The following is a 13086-nucleotide window of genomic DNA, read 5'->3' on the forward strand; positions in this document are numbered from 1 at the left end:
ATAATCAGAACTTCAGGATTATTTTTTTTGCCTTGACTATTGAATACAAAAATCCAGCCGCTAGGAAAACAGCATCAAAAATGGCATATTCAGCTGAAATTAAGAAATTGCTTTTTGGGGTGGATTAATGTTTTTCTCCACTTTCACACTAAGCAAACTCTGATTGTCAAGCAATAAATCCTCCATTATATCAGGAGGAATATACAGAATATATTATTGCAAAGTGGGATCTGTTTAGGAATTTTGTGCCTCTCAGTGAGGTCTGAAGATTTGTTGTAGGGATGTTTGTGTGTTAAAAGGAAGAAAGTGCCTTTGAAATGACATTTCCTGTGTTCCCTTAGCCTGCAGCTGTGCTTTGTCACACTCTGGTTTGAAGTCTCTTGCAGCAGTGACTTCTCATTTACCTCTGATTGTCTCTGCCTTGGTCACTTTTAATTAAAAAAGGGTTTTTAAGGTATGCAGGTACTTTTTTATACATAAAATCTTCATTAAAATAAATATATTTCATTAAAATAGAACATGAATGCTCTGGCATGCAAATAAGTTTAAAATGCAAATTGTTAAGTCAGTATTTGTGCATTTTACAAAGAAAAATCTAAGTACCAATCACAAATTTCGACTCTTTTAAAGTTATTTTCAGTTTGCTACATACAAACAAGTGCTGGCAAAGCTTCTTCATAGTTGTTTTTAGAAGAAGTGGGGAAATAATTCATCTAGGGAACTTTGGAGATGTGGAAAACAGATCCAGTCAAGATTCCTTCAGGGAATGCTGCTGGAGGCAGGTTCTGCTCTCAAGCCCAGGCAGTTCAGCTGATTGACCTCCAATTATTTGGGGTTGCTTTGCTTAACCAGGGGCATCTCTGCCCCTTCCCTGCCCTGGCACCTGCTCCTCTGCTGCCCTGTGAAGAAAAAGGAAAAATCCAGCATTTGAGAAAAAAAAATTGGCTTAATTTTTACCTGACAAAACATCCAGCCTGTGCAGTATCAAGTGTCAGTGGGAAATTCTGCACCAGCTGTGCCATGTGCCTGTCCCCACGCTGAAAAATCAGCATTTCTGAGATGCTTCAGGCTGTTTCTGTAGCTCAGAAAACGATCAGCTGGGCCTGTGTCACTGCTCTTTATGATTTGAAGGATTATCAGTGGCTGGGGTGGTGTCACAGCCAAAGGCTCTGGGGCTGTGGGTGCAGCTCTTGGCGCTGTGGTGGCACCAACAGAAGCTCACAAGAGGGTGGGTTCACTTGTTTTAAAACTTTTTTTTCCCTTCTAAAAGCAAAATGCATCGTGGAGTTCGTGCTGTTCTAGGTGCTGGTTGTTATTTGGCCTCAAAATTGCTTTTTAATTAGAGGGATATGCTCAGATTACCAACATGGCTAAAAATTATCACAACACCAAAGCCAAGTCACAGAACCATGGAATGGTTTGGGTTGGAAGGGATTTTAAAGCTCATCCCATTCCACCCCTGCCATGGGCAGGGACACCTCCCACTCTCCCAGGCTGCTCCCAGCCCCAATGTCCAGCCTGGCCTTGGGCACTGCCAGGGATCCAGGGGCAGCCCCAGCTGCTCTGGGCACCCTGTGCCAGGGCCTGCCCACCCTCCCAGGGAACAATTCCTTCCCAATATTTAATCTAAACCCACTCTCCTTCAGATGTGCAGAAGAATTTATCCAAAGCAAAATGTCCACTTTGTGTGCTGCTCCTTCTGGGAAAATCCCCACTCCTGGTTTATATTTGCTCTTATCCTCTCAAGGAGGAGAAACAATTCCTGATTTTCATCTCCCCTCCTCAAGTCTTTCACAACTCGACATTCAAATTATCACTACTATGAACCTGAGACTTGTAAAATGTTTTTTTTTTTCCCAAGCTATTGATCAGCTACCAAAAGCTCTGACTAAAGATCCAACGTTTAAAGTCTGCAGATGAGTTGGGGAAGGCCTTTCTTTACTGAGGACATAAAGAGCAGTCAGTAGTTGCCTTCAGAGGGATGTGGCTCTGCTGTGAGAGAGCCTCTTTATAGGTAAAGCCATAAACTCTCTGTGCTGGTGCCAGCTTGGTTTGGGTTTTTTGTTTAAAGTTGGTTTGGTTTTTTGTTCAAAGCTGTTTTCCAGTTGGGACATTTTCATTCACCTTTGGAGTCCTGCAAACAGCTGGAACTGGATAATCTTTAAGGTCCCTCCCAACCCAAGCCATTCTATGATTTGATGGTCTTTAAATGCACAGTAATTCCAGATTTCCATATACTTAAAAACATATTTGCTGGTATAAGGCAGACTCATTAAGCTGATGAGAATGGTCCTTGGATGTAAGTATTTAAAAATGAGATGGTTTTTGGGTGATGAGTTTGAAATCCTGATTTCTCAACTGCTGTATTCAGCTCTGCTTGGTTTTAGCATCTTTGCAATTCTCAGTCTCCACTGGTTATAGTGATATATTCATTTTCTAGTCCAATTCAATTCTCAATTAAATTTTCTTAAAGCAGTTTTTCCTTACTGAGTATTTTGAGCTTTTCAGAGATGATTTTTACATATTTTCTATTATTTCCTTTTTTGAGTGATCTTGTTAGAATTCCCTGAAAGCCCCAAGAACGCTCCATGGTTTCCCAGTGTTTGGTTTCCATCTGGCAGTTTGAGAACTCTTTAGCCAAGACGGAATTACATGAGTGTTAGAACAGGATAAATTCAATTATTTCTATAAAAATTAAACTCCTCATGAAAGAATTTTGTTGTTGATACCTCAGGGCTTTGGATTTTTACTTTCTTGTTTTCACATAATTATCTACACAAACACTTGCATGGAATTCATCTCCTTCACGCCAGCAAGGATTTCACTACTGGCACAGCATTTCCATGCAGTTTTTAGGCAATGAGGTTGATTTTCAGTGCAGACTTCCTGAAAAACAGAGTTTGCCTCAGTTTTAACTCCTAGCAAGGATTTGAGAGCAGAGTCTGGATACCAGGAGGAGAGCAGAGTTCTGGGTATTGATGCTTTCCTTGTGCCATGCAGTGTTTTGAGTAAGCTGCTTTTTTCCTTCCTCCTAAAAATAAATTGGGAGGTATTCCAGCCTAGGAGAGAGACCAAAAACTTTGTCCTTCATTAGTAAACCAGTTGTTATTTTTGGTAAAAAGAAATTCTTTCAAATGTCAAGTCTTTCACAAAGCCAAGTTTCCTACAGAAAATCTGTCGCCTTTTTAGAGAAATGAAAGTTGGGTTGGGCCTGGTTTAGATCCCAGGGGTTATTCCTGGAGTTTCAGACTTCTTTGGACTGGATGTGTTCTGATGTCCACTGAGGAGGAGCCACTGCTCCACAGCTTCATCCTTTGCACCTTAGATCCTGTATTTTCTGTTTCCACGTGGATGTGCAGAGCATGGGCAGGTCATGGAATCGCAGAATTCCAGACTGGTTTGGGTTGGAGGGGACCTTAAATCCCATCCAGTTCCATGGGCAGGGACACCTCCCAGTGTCCCAAGGTGCTCCAAACCCTGTCCCACCTGGCCTTGCAGGTCCTGGAGCAAGGATGGATTTGGGTGAGTTCCATTGCTCTGTTTGCATCTCCCCTTGGAAAGCAGATCTCATCTCCAGTTCTTCACACGTTTTCCCATGTGATTTTCAGGAGACTTTCATTTTCTGGCAGGTTTGGTTTTTTTTTAGCATTCCGAGCAGAACCTGAGCTTAACCTCAATTAACACTCCCAACTATTAAAATTTTATAATGAAGAACAGCCATTTTGCTGACGTGGACTGGCAGGAACTAAGAATAGGCTGCAGTTTTCGGAGCAGCCTAAAGGGATTACACCCTCTAAATCCCTGTGAAACTCAGAATTTGTGCACCTGCTGGAGGCTTTTTTTCAAAAATACCAACTTTAACATCAAAATCTTTGCATTTGAATATTTCCTTGCTTGTATAAATTAGAGAGACCCTGTTGAACTGGGAGAGGGAAGCTTAGATCTGTGTATGCTGTTTTTTCTTTAATATGGGCATCTATTAAAAACAAAGAAAAAACTCTTCAAAAGTGATTTAGAAGGATAGATCTGTTGGATCTGGATGTCTTCCCTTTCTCTGCTGGGATGCAGGGAATACTTGATATAAATTGAGTCCCTTAATGGCAGAATTTTCCAGAAGTGGCTGTGCTGGGTACAGATCAGGATGATCCTGATGCTCCTCACACTTTTAGTGTATTATCAGCACCAAGGAGGACGAACAGACTTCAAGAATATTTTTTTGGTTGATGTTTGTTATTTAAATATAGTGAAACAAATTATCTTAAGCAGGCAGTGGGCCTTTGAAGTGTGCTTGAAGTGACACTTCTGGCCCTGCTCAGAGGAAGTGCAGGCCTTGCTTCTCCTGAAGTCTTTGTATTAATTGGGGTTTTTAAATTATTATTTCCTAGAGCTGCTGGGACAATTCATAGCACAGCTGGTTAAACACATGGATCCCAGCATCCCAGAGTGGTTTGGGCTGGAAAGGATCTTTAAAGCCACCCAGTAACACCCCCTGCCACGGGAACACCTTTCACAGACCAGGTTGCTCCAAGCCCCATCCAACCTGGCCTAATGTTTCCCATCTTTACAGAAGAATCCTTTAAAAATCAACAGTTTGATGGAGAACTTCTCAGAGTCTTTGTTTTCCACTCTGAAGTATTACAGAACTGATAATTCTGATAACTGGGCTTCAAGAGAAAATTTGCATTATTATTATTATGAACATAATTTGCCTTTTGGCACAATAAAATGACTCCACTTTGTCACAAGAGCTTTAGTTGTCCTTATGACTTGAGTAAGTCATTTTTCAACCACGTAAAATGCAGAAAAATCTCTTGTGTGTCTTTTGCAGGTTAAAATAAATCCTGCTTACCCCTAGAGGTTTATTCTGCCTTAGGAAAGATTTACCACTTTAGTTCAATGGAAGCCTCATACAAATGCTTTTGTAAAAGCAAAATCAGGTTTTTAGTGGATGAAAACCTCTGGTTCCTTTAAGGACTTCAGATTCTGCTCCCAGACCAGATCTGGGCAGGTCTGAACCACCTTGGGCCAGCCTTTGGCTCCTTTAAAGGTGTTCTGAAAAATCACTTTCAGAGTAGAAAAATTGTTTTAACCTTTCTCCTGCTGTGTTTTCCTGAAGTTGATAATTACCAATTAGCAGTTTGCATTTAGAGATGATACAGCCTGATAAAAATCAGGATGGATGTTGTGCTTTGAGGAATTACCTTGAGGCTTTTCTGGATGCAAACATGGATTTGTTCCATGTGTTTCAGGGTCTGGTGTGCTTTGGGGTTTTCTTGGTTTTTCCTCCTAACTCTTTTTCTGTTTTCTGTGGTTTTGTTTTCTGTTTTCCCCATTTCCCTTTGGTTTTTTTTTCCTCTGGGAGCACTCGGAGATCACACAGGTCTAAGTGATCCCAGCTTTGTGCTCCTGGGTGATTTTCCAACTAAGGATTAAGTAAACCTTAATGAAAACAGTTTTCCTCTCTCCAAAGCTCATGCCATTCCACCCCCATCCTGGACAGGGACACCTTCCACTATCCAAACCCCATCCAACCTGGCCTTGGACACTCCCACACTGAACACTCTTCGCTCTCTTTTTACTTCAAGGCTGACATTACTGATTTGGCTTCTGAAAAAATCCTTTGCAATGTACAGAAGCTCAGTGGTGAGATTTTCAGGCTCTTTCCAAGACAGTGGTTTGTTGTCTTTTGCTGCCTCCTGACAGTTGGAAGCAGATGACTAATTTGCTTTTTGAGGTATTTGCACTGTGGGCGTACGGCACGACTCCCACGACAGTAATTCAAGTGCTTTCACCCTGTAAATACATTCTGGATTACACTCAGGTTAGTCAGGGAGTGGTTTTTTAAAAAAAAAATAAATACATGTTTTAATAGGACTGTTACTTGAAAAAAAAAAACCCCGGCGAGAACGCAGAGAATTAAAATGATTTTCAAGTGAAATAATGAAATCTTACAGGAATTAGGTGTGTACAAGGTCTAACATCTCTCCTGAATATTTGTGCCTCTGTTGTCTCATCAGAAGAATCAGGAGGATAATTAAAATGTCAGCTCATGGTGTTAATAACGATTCAGGGAATTTGCTCTGGTGGAACAGCAGCTGCATTGCTGGTGTGTAATTCTTAGGCCAGGCACTTCCAGCAGGTTGTCTGGGAGCACATTCCAGTAGTGAGGCTGGGATGAGCTCTGTCCCTTCCCCCTTCATCCCAAATCTCTCCGCTGTGGTTTCTGCCTGATGGAGGATTCAGGACTGGATTTGGGGTTGTTACCTGGATGCCCTGAGCCTCCTGAGCCTGCAGCTCATCATCAGATCTGCTTCACCCACCCATCCTTTCCTGCAGCTTCAAGTGTTCCTCTTCCCAGTGCCTTTAGACACCCAAATCCACGGGATTTTAAAATGAATTTTGTGTGTGTGTACCTTTTGGGGCCAGCTGGGGTGATGTGTTAAAGGGTGGAAATCCTTGTGCCCTCACAGCTCCTGCTGCTCCCACCCTGAGCTGAGGAGTTCCTACTACTAAAACACAACACCTGAGATTCTGCTTGGCTTGGACTTCTCAACTGAGGCTGCTCACAGGAATTGTTTCTATAAGGAGGGAAGATGGGGGAAATGAGAACCTGTGGTATTCCTTCATCATTTTGCTGTGATTGATGTTTCAGTGCCAGCTCAGATACCCTTTGTGCATTGTATCTCTAAGCCTACACTGGCTTCAAATAATAACTGCACCAGCCAGACTTGCTTAACATTCCACATGTTGTGCAGTAGCATAAAATTGAAAGAGGGAGGAGGATTGCTGGCCACTGATCCTGGTGTTTGTGTGGAGCCAGTGCTTGGTGTTCCAGGACGGACTGGATGTGGCACTCAGTGCTCTGGGCTGGTGCCAAGGTGGGGATCGGGCACAGCTTGGACTTGATGGTCCTGGAGGTCTTCTCCCACCTGAATGATTCTGGGATTCTGTACTTGGAAGAAGGATGGAGAAAAAAAGCCACCAAAGAACCAGCAGGAAGGACTGTGGAAGTGCTGAACTCTTCCTGTTGCAGCCTGAGCAGGTCCCAGTACTTTGTGTTTTCTCATTTCCTTGGATAATGGGAGTTTGAGGAGAATCCACAGACCAGGAGTTGGGCAGTTGCTTGAGTTTTGTGCACAGTTCCAGGTCCCATCCCTGGAATTCTTTCTGGGCTTGTGTGGATGACAGTAAAGTAAACAAATCTCTCATTTATCAAAGGAATGACCTAACCCATGCCAGGTTCAAACCATTCCAGAGTGTAAACTTACTTCTTAATTCCAAAATAGCTCTTCTGGCCTCTGCAGTCAAGCCTCTCATCCTGAGGTATTACTGGACCACACACAGCTTCTATGGCTTTAAACTAAAAAAGGTGGATGGAGATGGGACATTGGGAAGAAATTATTCCCTGTGAGGCCCTGGCACAGGCTCAGAGAAGCTGTGGCTGCCTCTGGATCCCTGGAAGTGTCCAAGGCAAGGTTGGAGCAACCTGGGATAGTGGAAGGTGTCCCTGCCCATGGCTGGGGGTGGAATGGGATGGTCTTGAAGGTCCTTTCCAAACCAATCCATTTAGTGATTCTCTGATACTGGAATCCAGGGCAAAAAATCCCAGTATTCCCCCACATAGTTCTGTCTGTCCTCTTCTGGTTGGTTCATGCAGTGAGTAATGGGGTAGAAAACATCCCCTATCATCATCCTATTTAGGAAAAGAGGTCCAAACACAGTTGGGACTGTTTTTTGGAGAGATTTCCAGCCTCCCTTGGAATGGCAGTTTTCCTTCCTGGTTGACCTGGAGCACTGATCCTTCCATTGCTGCTCTGTGGCATGCAAAAATTATCACAGAAAGCTCAGAATTGTCCCAGTTTCACTTAAATATTTTACTAACTGCTGCTTAACATGGAAAAAATGGTTCTGTGGCAGGGAATTACTCATCCATCTTCAGAATTCCTGTGTATTGGCAAAGCTCCAAGCGAAACCTGTAAGAGCTGTGGAACAGTGTGGGCACCTCAGTTTTGTTCAGGTGTGAGAACAGCTCCACCAAAGAGCCAGCAGTGCTGCAGAGGTGGGATCAGGGAGGATGGACACATCCATGCCTGGACCTCCTCACTTAAATTTTCCTCAGGCCACAGATCCCAGGATGGTGTGGGTTGGGAAGGACCTTTAAGACCATCTCATTCCAACCCCCAGGTACCTGAATCCAGCTCAGCTCTCCATCCTGTCCCAGCTTTTCACCTTCAGTTCCCTGGATGTGCTACACAGGAGCTTTGTTGAGACTGAACTGCCCGTCCCAAATCTGGAACCTGGGGTAGCTGGAGCCTTGGCAGTTTAAAAATAAAACACCCCCGTCTTCAGAGGAGTCTTTTTCTTCTTTTTTTGCCATTTCTCCTCAGTCAGGATAAGAGATAATTGTACCTTTGTGCAAGCACTGGGGCTCAGAAGGAGGTGTCAATTAGAAATCTGTTGTTTCATCTCCTGGTGAAGGAACAGCAGTGAGAAATTTAACACTGTAAAGCTCATTTTGGTCCCATTTTTACAGGCTCTGCTTCTGCATTCTGATACTGCCAACAGCCAAACTGCAGTTATTAAAGGATTATCCTAATTGTGAAAACTTGGTAATTCTTTACCTTCAGTCATCCTGTTTTTTAAAAAAAGACTGATTTAGCAGGAAAACTCTCCTTGCAGGTGTATGATTTGGGCAGCTTGGTGACACTTGGGAAACTTCTGATCCATGGTAATTCCCAGGGATATATTTAGCAAGAACATTGTTTGCTTGCACTGTTTTTTAATCTTTCGTTTATAGACTTCATCAGTGTTTCCAGATTTGAATAGTGGGAATTTGCTTTTATTGGCCTCTTTTTCCCTGTAGCCAACCTGCTGGAAAAGTCCTGAACCTTAATTGCACTTTGAAGCTGCTGATCCTGGCTGGAACAGGGAGGTGTGGTGGGGAATGACATTTCATCTTGGTTTTAAAAGTCCAGTGAATAGCAACCAGATAGAAATCAAATTATTTTTCTCAGTATTTCAAATACATTTCCATTAAATTGTGCCTGTACAGTATATGCAAATAAAAAGCTGGACTATATTAGCAAAATCAGTTGTATTTTCTGAGACTCAGAACGTTCCTAGTGGCATTTTTTTTGGAGAAAACAGAGTACTAATACCAAGTAACTTTGCAAAAAGATTGTTCCTTTTCTTTTTAATGTTTAGCCCACATTCTGGCTGTTGCTAAGGGTTCACTTTTCCCTTTTTTTCCCTCATTTCCTTGCTGAAAACCTCCCACCACTCTATTCCTCACAAAGGCTTGATAGAAAGTGGCTCTGACAGCAGGGTTATTTAAGAGCTCTCTATCTTCAATGTTATAGTACCCAGGTACTCTGAATTATTACACATTAATGTTCCAGGATGTCTGTGAACTGTGAGACTTTGCCCTTTTTATCCACTCTGACAGTGTGATCTGAAACTTGGATTCTCAGCCCCAGCATAAATGTGTCCAACTCTAATGAAAAATGCTATCAAAAATATAAATCTCATCATGTTCTGAAGGCCTGTGAAATACTGTGCTCTGAGCTACTCCTGGTACCTGCCCTTGGAGATCCAACTCCAGATTGGTTTTAGGGAGCTACTTCAGAAAAAAATGGAATGTGAGGTTAAAAAATGGAATTTGAGGTTAAACCTTGGGCGATGCTAGATTTTTTGCCTTGAATAATGCTGGATATTTCAGTGGTCAGCCTTATATCATCAGCTTTCGTTGGTTGGTTGGTTTTTACATAAGAGAATTTTAAATAAGAGGGGTCAAGGAGATCCCATGGACTGGCAGCAGGTACTGGAATAACCTCCATGGAGTTTTGGAATATAATGGAACAGTTCCAGTGGTGAGGGAGGTCAGTGTGTGCCTGCTCTGCTCCTGTTGTGCTTGGGGGAGCAGAGAAGGGCTGGTTTAGAGCTTGGAAAACCAAATTTCTTACAGTGAGGGCAGATAAATGGACTTCTGGTGTCTTAGTACTGCTCCTGCTTTGGGTTGAGTGAGCACCACTCAACCATCACTGGCCCAAGGATCACAAGACCCACAAAGCTCTGGTTTGTGGAAAAATTCCTCCTTTTCCTCGACTAAGGAAGATGCATCCAAAGAGATTTCCTGGCTCTGCCTCAGGAAGGTGAATTGTTACAATTTCCAAGGTGTTTGGGAGTGATCTCTAAATGATGCACACCCCAAAATACAGCAGCTCCAGTGAGAGAGAAGAGGGAAGAATTTAGGAGGTGGTCTCAGGGGATAATGGAATGAGTTGTGACCATTCCAGAGGGCATTCCAGGCAGGATGGATGGATGTAAAGGTCACAGCAGGAAATGAAGGCACTCATCACAGTCCTCTTCCCAAGGACTGCTCTTACAGTCTCCCAAAACCTGGAGTCACTCAGAATGTGACACAATTTGTGCATCCCAGATGGAATTTGCTGTATTCTTTCTGGTTTTCATGTATTTGTTTGTAGTTCAGCTGTCTTTTGTAGTTTAGCTTGTCTATTGCTTCCCTCCATTTCCAGGTTTTCTCTTAGAAATGGTCCTGTTAAACCTTTCCTTTGCCAGGGTTCCCATTGATAAAAATCAAAATAAAACCACTAAGGGGGGGTAGTCCCAAACCAAGCCCTGTCCTATCATTCCTGCAGCTGGCACATCGCTCCCAAAGGCTGTGCTTTTACAGGCTCTGCTCTTGGAAACTCTTCTAAGCTTCCTTTTCTCCAGGTGTGAAATAAGGAACTCCCAAGTTTGGAAGGTATTGGCTGGTGTGGGGATGGATTGAGTTGGTTTGAACAGCAGAGGTTGTTCCTGCCTTGATTTGCTCTGTCTCCTTGGTCTGCTCTGGATAGCTGGGCTGGCTCCCAAAAGGGAGCAGAGCAAACAATCTGGGCAATAATTGCTCTGGCTCCCTGACTTTCACTTGCCATCACTGCTGAGCAGGAGGATCAGTTTGGATGACCTTGAGGATGAGTGCTGGCAGTGCTGCTCAGGCAGGACTCAGGTGAGGATGCTCCCTGCTCTCCTCTTCCCTTGGGTGCAAACCTCCATCCAGACACACAATATGGGCTTTCTGCTCAGAAATGAGAATATGAGGCACAAAAATCCCTTAGTCATTGGAAAGCCTGAAGTGACATTTAAATTCCATCCATGACAATGTGTTCTCTCAAAGCCTCTTCAAAGGAGTTTGTTGAGAAGCTCTTTAAATTCCTGAACCACTGCTGACTAATAGATGAATATAAATTAGCTCTGAAACAGGTTCATTTAACTCTTGTCTAATGTGTAGCATTTGGCCTGGCAGAGTCAAAATACTCTGACTTGTTTTTGTGTGGCAAATTGAGCACTTTGTTTATTAAAATTGCTGATTTGTTGTATAATGAGGAGGGCCCAGATTACTGTTCCTTTCCACAGAAAGGATTTAAAGGGCAGGTCACTGCTGTTCTCCAGCAGCAAAGTATTTCTGATTATGTGCTCATCTCCTGTTATGTATTTCACAGATCTTTGTTAGCCAGGTTTCAGAATGATTAACTCCCATTTTACTCGCAGTCCTGTCAGCCTTAGTGATGCTCCACACATTTGGCTTCCTAAATTCTCTATCTGAACACAAATATGTCTGTAAAGTGAGATCACTGATAATTTATCAAAATAAAACTGGAGCATAAAACCGGGTTTGTGTTGTAAAGCTGCACCCTGCATCATGTAATATTCAACATCTTTTTAACTCTGAGCTGGGACTCTTAATTGAAGCTGCAGCTCTGCACTTCCTTCATGCATGACTTAAGGCATCCAGCAATGTTTGCTGGGATGTAATGTGCTTTTTTTGTAGAAGCTTCCACACAGAAGGGCAAAACAGCCATTTTGGCAAAGATTTAGTAAATAATGATGCACATAATACAGAATTTTAATAATGCCCTTTGATACTGGGATGGGGATCACGGGGTCTGTGTTTCCCTTCCTGCTCCAGTGGCTTTCCCCTTCCCTTCAAGCAGAGTTGAGTGCTGGCTGTTGCTGCTAATTGCAGATGATGTAGCACTGACATTTTCAAAAGCACACATAGATGATAGTCACCCAAAGGATGAGACTGCTGCCTTCAGAGATGCTGCTACAATTCTGCTGGCATCGACTCATTTAGTGATGAATTGCAGTAATAGCAGTTCAGGACCTACAGCATATTAGTGAAAATGAATCCGCTGAGCACCAGTCCCATGGCACCACAACAGCACTTAAAGAACACTGATTTCCTTAAAGGCAGAAAAATCTGATTAAGAAATTTAGCTGGGGCTTTGTTTTTTGCTTTTGATGGGTTTTCCCCCCCCCTTCATATTCTTTTTTTTTTTTCTTTACCAGCAGTGTGTTAGTTGTATCTGTTTCTTGTAGCGTGCTCTTCTAAGGAATTTAATGTACATCAGAAAAGCAGCAGAGTTCCATAAATACAGACCATCTCTTACTGTTCTAGCAGATGGAAGATGCTACAATAAACAGTAGAATTGCTTTAACTTCTTGATATAAACTGACCTAAACCTGGTTATAGCAGAAAAAAAGCTCAACATGCTGACACTGAGGAGATATGTAATAGTTTACACAGGGTCTGTGGCAAAGATGTTGTAGGATGAATGCAGCATTTGGCAAGAATTATTCTAATAAAAGGATGGGGCAGCCTATTATTGCAAGAGTTGTGTAATTTGAGGGAGCTGGGGATAAAGACAGGCTTCATGTTAATGATGTGTTGGTGTTTGCAGGAGAACAGAGTGTTCTCCCAGCTCGGGAGAGGGATCACTGGGGAAGGTCCTGAGCACAAAGCTGTGCAGTCTCTTTCCAAATCATCCAACAGCCACAAAATTAGAGGGATCTGGAGTGCAGGGATTGGAAAATACACAAGTGTGCATCTCCCTTCTTTTCCCTCCTTCCCCATCTCGACACCTTCCTGCCCAGCACGGAGGGAGCAGGTCTGGGATGTGTCTGGAGCATGTGCAGGAGCAGCTGGAAGGGGCTCCAGGTAGAAAGCAGTGCTAATAAATAGGCTCTTTTTGGCCAAATGGAATCTTGTAAACTCCAGTGCATGAGTCTGAGTGTCTGAGA

General features: G+C 42.9%; 2 protein-coding genes across 7 annotated transcripts in view; one reads left to right on the forward strand and one right to left on the reverse strand.

The window, feature by feature from the left end:
- Window positions 1–13086, forward strand: part of DOCK1 (dedicator of cytokinesis 1) — a 265954-nt gene that overhangs the window by 97831 nt on the left and 155037 nt on the right. The window lies entirely within an intron of this gene.
- INSYN2A (inhibitory synaptic factor 2A) overlaps window positions 1–13086 on the reverse strand; it is a 39951-nt gene that overhangs the window by 11718 nt on the left and 15147 nt on the right. The window lies entirely within an intron of this gene.

Source organism: Aphelocoma coerulescens, chromosome 6 (genome assembly GCF_041296385.1).
Source record: "Aphelocoma coerulescens isolate FSJ_1873_10779 chromosome 6, UR_Acoe_1.0, whole genome shotgun sequence".
Lineage (NCBI taxonomy): Eukaryota > Metazoa > Chordata > Aves > Passeriformes > Corvidae > Aphelocoma > Aphelocoma coerulescens.